At 36.7% G+C, this 7,533-nt stretch overlaps 1 protein-coding gene across 2 annotated transcripts in view; it reads left to right on the forward strand.

Annotated features, from left to right (window-relative positions):
* Positions 1 to 1,109: 1,109 nt before the first annotated feature.
* Positions 1,110 to 7,533, forward strand: part of GTDC1 (glycosyltransferase like domain containing 1) — a 303,609-nt gene continuing 297,185 nt past the window's right edge. For both annotated transcript variants that reach the window (XM_029934635.1, XM_029934634.1), the window contains exon 1: positions 1,110 to 1,171. The gene's annotated coding sequence lies outside the window, so the exon portion shown is untranslated. The remainder of the gene's footprint in view (positions 1,172 to 7,533) is intronic.

Here is a 7,533-nt window from a genome sequence, read left to right on the forward strand (position 1 = left end):
TTGATTTACTTCTTTTCAGCATTTCTTTTATCTTTTATGTCCTTCTTCCCCCCGCGCCCCCCCCCCTCCCTTTTTGGTAACACTCCAGCTCAGGATTCTTTCTGTGGCTGCGAATGTTTTTGTCTTGTTCACAGTTGGTGCCTGGAAGGTTCTCCATCCTGATTTCTTCCTGATATAGTTATTTGGATTTTGTGACTACTGTTTAAGATAATTCTTTTAGGAGATGGTTTTGGTGAGCCTGTGATTTTGTGCTATGCATACTGTTTGGGAGACACATTTCTTATTGCTTTCCTAGCTCTTCCCTTTTATTTGCCATATTGATCCTTTTTGGAGGAATTACTTTGTTAGTTTACACCCTGTCACTATTGATGGACCTAAGGATTCTAACTTTAATATGCTTTCCACAGCATGGGAAAGTCACAATATCCAACCTTGGGTGTATTGTAAGATCTTACTTTCCTCATTGTGCATGGCTTGCAGAGAACATGGGGCTGTGTAACTTAAATAACAGCTCACACCTGATATAATGCTCTCCTAGAAAGTCGTGTTCTTACGGTATTTACCCAGATACAGAAGTGTCTATGTACCTCCCTGTTTCCCTGGAGTGAAAACCCCAGACCTGGACTGATTATCCATATGCATTCCAACCTGTCTCTGAGATCTTAGACTATCCTCAGCAGAGGTTTTTGACAGCTTTTTGGATGATGGAGCTTTTTTCAAATCTGACAAACTATTGACCTTCTCTCCAGAGAGGTATCCATTTACATAAACCCACACATTTTACATGTATCTTTCCAAAATGTATAGACTCCTAAAGTTCATCCATGTACCAAGGTTAAGGACCATGTACCAAGGTTAAGGACCTCTAATCTGAATTCTTCTTCGTTTTGAGTTCTAACTGATTTGGGAAAACTTGGAGTGATGAAAAGAAAAGCTCTTAATAGTTACGTCTCAAAATATTTCTGTCCTTGGAGATTCTTCTTCCATCTTGCAATATTCAGGAATCAGACTACTGGATCATCCAAGTAACCTCTTGTCCAGATAAGGGTTCAGAATTTATGCTGGGCTTATTTTGAAGATAATATCTTAATTATGTCCTTTGATCTCACAGGTACCTCTACATTAGACTGGATGCATGTGAAGAGGGAAATCACTCTATCTGGATCACCAGGTAAGCAAATGGCACTTCATTTTGAGTTTTCCACTCATTCAGTCCTCTGTCAGTATGTGGGCATTTCCTATCCTCTGCTCTTTCTTTACTGCAGCGTGGGTCAGTGAGATGATAAATATTTCTTAAGTTTTACCACATTACTTCCTCTGCTGCTTGAAGTCAGATTTCTTTATTTTAATTTTATCTCATTATTATTGCACATACTCACACTTCTATAGCAGATAAAAATTCTCTGCTCTTCTTTTTATGTATATACTTTGGAGAGTTGTGGACAGCTCTCATATTGTTCCTTGGTTGTCCGCCAAGTTATACACATTTAACTCCTTTAATCTTTCTTTGTAATTCAGTCGGCTTGGCTGCTTTTTCTAGATTTTCCCCCATTTCATCTGCATCATTAATAAACAGAAAAACATGTTATTGCCTGGCTTCTTCTACATACTTTCATTCTTTTTACTTCCTGGTTTTACGTCAGATTCCTTGTTGAATTAAAACCAGTCAGACATCTTTCTCTGGGCCACTTTGGCAAGACATGAATGCCTTGCCTAAACTATCAGTGTCCCGTGCAGTAATAGCATCAACGGTAACGCAAGAGGAGAGAAAGGGAACGTGGAAGGGGAACGCTGAGGAGCGAAATGACGCAGACCAGCCCCTGCCACCCGGAGTAAATCTTCGTACCTGAACCCTTTGTCACAGGGTTTGCCCTCCCAAAGTGTGGTATAGGGCACTAATTTGAATAATAAGAGAAGCATGTCCTGTGTATTGTTTGAAGTCTGGCCACTGTTCTCACTCAGTTTCTTTTCCACATTCTCCCTTCCTCTCCCACCCATTTTCCCAACACCGATCATGACTTGTCAGAATCGGTGGCCATGAACAAAACTGGGCGGGGGATCATTTTGTGGAGTATTAGACAGGCTCAGGTGGTAACGCCTCCTGCCTCTGTGTGTCACATCTGAGGCAAGTGCTTCGTTCTCGCTGCTTCTGTAACAGTCGGTCTTCTTTTAACCACTGGTTCAGTGGAGATGTGCAGGAGGAAGGGACAAGTGGACTTTTGGTGCTATTCGTCAATGCTGTATTAGTTTCACAACGTTGTTCCTGTCCTGATTGGCAGGGAGAAGCGTACTGCTTCTAGATGATCTGAGCTCAGTGTAAATATGCCAGCATGGGATCTGGGCTTGTCACAGTTCATTTTTTCTTTTCTTTTGGTTTGTAGAAAATGGATTTCTACCTCTAATTATCTTGTACATTAGAGAGAAAAGGATCATACCTCTAGGAGCTAATGGCTTATTGGTGTTTTCAGTCACCAGATTCAGGTAGTATATTTAGTTGAAGCTTGCAACAGCACACACTTGGTTTCCTCTCATTTGTGTTAGCTTTGCTCCTAGTTCAGAATTGAATAGGATAGAAGAGACGGTTTTCCTGTTTGTCTCTGTGGCAACTTTCTAGATGATTTGTGGTTTAATCCTTTAAACATTTTTGATCGTTTATCACCTCTTTTCTTGTAAAGGCATAAAATATTCAAATTCTACTGTTATAATCTTTTAATCAGATTATTTTATTTTGGAGACATCAAGGTCAGAATAACAGCTGACATAGTTGTGTCTGAATAGTGACCTAAAAATTATGACATTTCTATTCGTCCTTTTTTTTTGCCTGACTTTATGGCCTCCCTTCATCTATCAGATTTTAGATAAGATCATGTGACTGTGAGTCACATATTTCTTGGTCTCTGGCTTCTTAATCAGGTAAGTATGTAACCTGGACCCCCTTTAGGTCTGATTTTTAAAAAAATGTTACTCTCTCATGTGCCTTTAAACCACTGACAGTGTTGGGCTCAAGCTAATTTCTTTAGGCAGTTGATAGATTCTTCAGCAGAACTTTTGTTTCTTGAAGCTTTTTAAGACCTGTCAAAGAAAACAAAATGCTAACCTGACTTTAGGGGGCAAAAAAATCCTCCCCCCCCCGGCCCCGTACTGTATTATTCTTTGTTCTCTATGTGCATCAAAGTGACAATCCCACACTGTCTCAATTGAGGGAGTCTAGCACAAAATAAAAAACAGCCTGGCACTGTTCTAGGCTGGCAGCCAAAATGTTTTGTGTAGCTTGGTTCTGGCAGTGGTTTTCATAGGCAGAGGGTCTACCCTCCCAGCACCACTGAAGGAAGGCAAGCGGCCATAGTCTCTCCTGCTTCTCCCTTTTCTTTCCCTTCGTTTCCCTCTTTCTTCGTGTAGAGCACCATCGGCAAAAAACAAAACAACTTTTCTGAAATAGAAACACCGTTCTCCTCACAACTTTCACGTTTCCTAAGTGGCATTGTGTTAATCTTCCTTTTCCAGCTCTTAAGAGATTTCCTTCACAGTTGGCATTTTTGCCGCACTTTTCAGAAAACCCTTCTGAATATTGCTGACTTTGGTCCTGTTGACATGGTATTTTTGATTGATTGGAATCTTGTCTTCCTTTGCAGCTTCTTATTTGAATGGAAACTCTTGAATGATAACTTGCTGGTACTACATGGATTTTTTATGCCAAGATAGATCTTGTTGAGACCAAAAAGTGCTTTCAGGTTTCCCAGTTCTTTCTAAATTATAGCTAGTGACCTATTATTATAAGGGGTGTTAACATGTAACATTATGGTTTTTAAGTGATGATTTGAGCCGGAGACGAGTTTTTCACTATGAGCAAGCATTCTATGAAATTTCGTAGAATGTTCCTCAAAATGCAAATGTGTTTTCTGTTGTATTAAGCAAAAACAAATGACTGACTTTCAAATGCTCTATTTTAAAAGTTAGTGTTTTACAGTCAAGATAAGAATACTTAAATAGGCAGAATATGTTTTCTAAGGAGGAGATTGATATTATTTTGACTGATTTTTATCTTAAAATCTTGTTGATTCTTGGCAATAAGAAAATTACTTTGGGAGGAAAAATTCATGAAGTTTTGTTAATGGTATAACAAATGTGACCGAAAAGAAAGTAAATATAGTTCCTGTTAGAATTATAAATACGAAGCATTTTTATATATCATATGTACTGGGAAATAGACCTATTATGTATACAGTAAGATAAACTTGCACAATCTAAGCATTTTTTTCCCCTAGAGATTTATTTTTAATTTAGAAGATGCTTTAAAATCATTGGAAGGATTTGTAAAACAGGTATTTGAGAAGTGTGCATTAAATAAACTCACCTGTTGTTTTCTTTCAATCTCCAGACAGGTTCAGCAACATATTGGCTCATTAATTTAACAAAACAAACAAGTACTCACATTGCTTTATATGTATAATGCACATGTTAATAAATACTACAATTCTCCATTCCCATCAATGATGTTTTTTAAACTTGTATTTAAGTGCCTTTTTCTGTAGAGTAGCTAAAATGAATCTGGGTGAGATGCCTTTTAAGTTATATCTGTTAAGTCTTTAGGTCAACATTTTATGTTTCGGACGTATGACATTTTTTAGAAGGAAAGCCAGTGAAACTTTTTTATTTTTCTTGGTCCTGTTACATGCATGACAGTCTGTCTGGAGTTCTCTGTGTCCGGGTGTGATAATATTCACCAAAAGCTTATTCTCTATGTTCATATATATTGCATAATGTTTATTGCATTTTAAATACTCTGCGTTCACTTTAAATAGATTTTCTCCAGTGGTAAAATTTTGATTTGCAATTAAGCCCTTTGTCTTTTCTGTGGCAGGAACATATCTTTCAGTGACTTAGGAATTGCAACACAAATTATTGCATTTATTTGTTTATTCTAACTATACACAGAGGCACAGTACAATATACGTAAGACCTGTAATGTTTGAGTGTTTGAGCAGTTTTTTTTTTTTTGTAAATACTATTGAGTTTTTCCTTTTTGTAGGTAATAAATTCTGCAGTTTTGTTTAATTCGAAACACATATCAAAGCTTCTGTATCTTTATGGTTTGACATTATATGATATGCAGGACTAACTGTTTAGTAAGTTAATCTTTATGTTTGTAGCAGCCTGGAAAAAGAGCTTTATTGAAGGATGCCAGCAAAGGGGGATAAATACTAAATTTATTATTTTAACCAAGATTTTATGTTATTGTATTAAATACCATGTTTATAATTATGAATAGTGTTTTGTTTCATTAGAATATCACTTCAGATTTTAAACATTACTCCAGGGTAGGTGGTTTGAATATTTTGTTTGATATCAAATATTGGTAACCTCTAGTAACAAACGTTGATTTCTAAATTTCTGTGGTCAAAAATATTAGTGATATTCCCTTACACGTATGGTACATACTTCAGTGTTAAATTTAATTAGAGTATTAGAATACACATGAACATGTATGTGTTAATTCGGTTGTTTGATTCTCCCTCTAATTTTTGAATCATTTTAATTCCCCCTGCCTGACATATTATCATTCTGTAGAATACTGTCACAAGTATTTCATATGTTTTCTGTGGCATCTCACACTGCTCACTTTTTATCCCTAGTACCATATGAGTTCCCCCTTTCAGGTTTGCGCTGCATATTTTAAGCTGCTGATGGTGTAAGTACATTGCAAGGTAAAGTGACATTTAGCTTTTTGAGCTAGTCTCATTTTTAGCAGGAGAGCAGGGTGGTTTTTTTTTCCCCCCTGCCCTAAATCTTCTCATATTTCCCATTAAAACAAAGAAATTCAACAAACAAGCAAACAAAGAAATTCAGAGATTGGGCTACAGCAGCAATTGAAATGCATCAAAAAGTGGCTACTACAATACAGTTTTATTAATGAACGATCTGCATAGGCTCCAGCTGTGTCCATGTGATCAGGCCTTCACCAGGCAGCCATGGGTATTTCCCTATTGCTTTTATTTGATTTCCAAGAATGTGTCATCTGTTACATCAGCCCCTGCCAATATGCCCCCTGTAAAAGTGTTTTGTTTTCTTTTTCCTTCCAAATTTCTGAAGCATAAGTTGAATACCCACACATATCCCTGCCGAAATATTGTTTCTTGTGAACGGTGGCCTAGGTTTCTATGCTTGGTGTTGCATACCAAAATTCCAGAATATAAATTAAAGTAAATGTTTATTAAGTTTATCAGTAAATTCTCAGAAGTGTGGTTGCCTGGTAATGCTAAAGATAGACTATTTTCGCTTTTACGTTTCCATCTTAATATTTTATTACAGTGGTATAATGTGTTATAGAGGTGGACAAGCTTGCAGATTGAAATGGGGATCGTCCAGATTGTTCCCTTCCCTGGACCATATGGTATAGTTCTAAAAGCCTTTTGTACGCTGTCTGTTCAGTTTATTGTAAACTCAATCTTTAGTGCACCTAAAAAGATAACCAAATAAAAATGGGCCTGAGATAAAGGACTTGATATCATGTAAGGGTCCTAGAAATACTTGTTTTAAAGGAGATAACTGCAGGTGAAATTGAAGTTGAGATGATATAAACAAAGGAGCCTTGTCATTCTCTGAATATGCTTTTGAGTTCATATGGATTGTTCAAGATTGCCTTTGAACGCTGGTTTTAAAATGAAGGAATTTATGTTCTCTGACTATACTTGTTATCCTTATTTATTTCATTCTTGCAGTCTCATGAAGAAGATAATGTAGCTTTTATCTGTTTTAGAGAGGAAGCTTCTACCTAGGAACAGTGCCAAAATATATATAAGCCCCAGGTTTTATGAGTATGTAGGTTTTTTTTATTGATTTCAGTGAGAATTTAAGGCTACAACTTTCAATAATTTCATCTTTTTAACTGTTACCCTTACTCAGATTATTGAAAAATTTCTAATTCCTTTCTCCCTCCCCCAACTTGACCTATTATGGTTCCATAATTCTATTTTAGGAAAATGGGATAAGAGATTGCTTATCCCATATGCTAAGACTCTGAAAGCTGGGAATGAGATGATTTCTCCTGACTCTCACTCCCCTTCCCTCCGAAGTAAGCTACTGTTAGAGAGGAGCATTAGACATTATCCATTGCTTTTTGGCACAAGAGATTTGAAGCTGAAATTCTACCAAATGAGGAAAAAAAAAAAAAGAGAGCCTGTGAAGAGCACGATTCTTTACTCTATCATTACCCTGAACCACTGAAAGGGTAACTGAGAGGAACTCAAATGTTATTGGAATGTGTAATTTTCCTTTGAATGGCCACAGTGAAATATATTTGAATAAAAAAGGCAGAAAAAGTATATGTGGCTTATGGAGTTGATGGTGATTGAAATTAATGAATCTTTCCAGCACTCTGAGATAGAAACTATTCCAAGAATGGCACACATTCAAAATGTGTCCAACAGAAACCTTTAGAGACTATTACCTTAAGGAGGTTACTATTGATAGTAGAATAGCACAGTAATTTAATAATGGTAGTGGTAAATTGGACCCAAACTATTTTGGGGTTTT

This window comes from Suricata suricatta, chromosome 3, assembly GCF_006229205.1.
Source record: "Suricata suricatta isolate VVHF042 chromosome 3, meerkat_22Aug2017_6uvM2_HiC, whole genome shotgun sequence".
Taxonomy (NCBI): Eukaryota; Metazoa; Chordata; class Mammalia; order Carnivora; family Herpestidae; genus Suricata; species Suricata suricatta.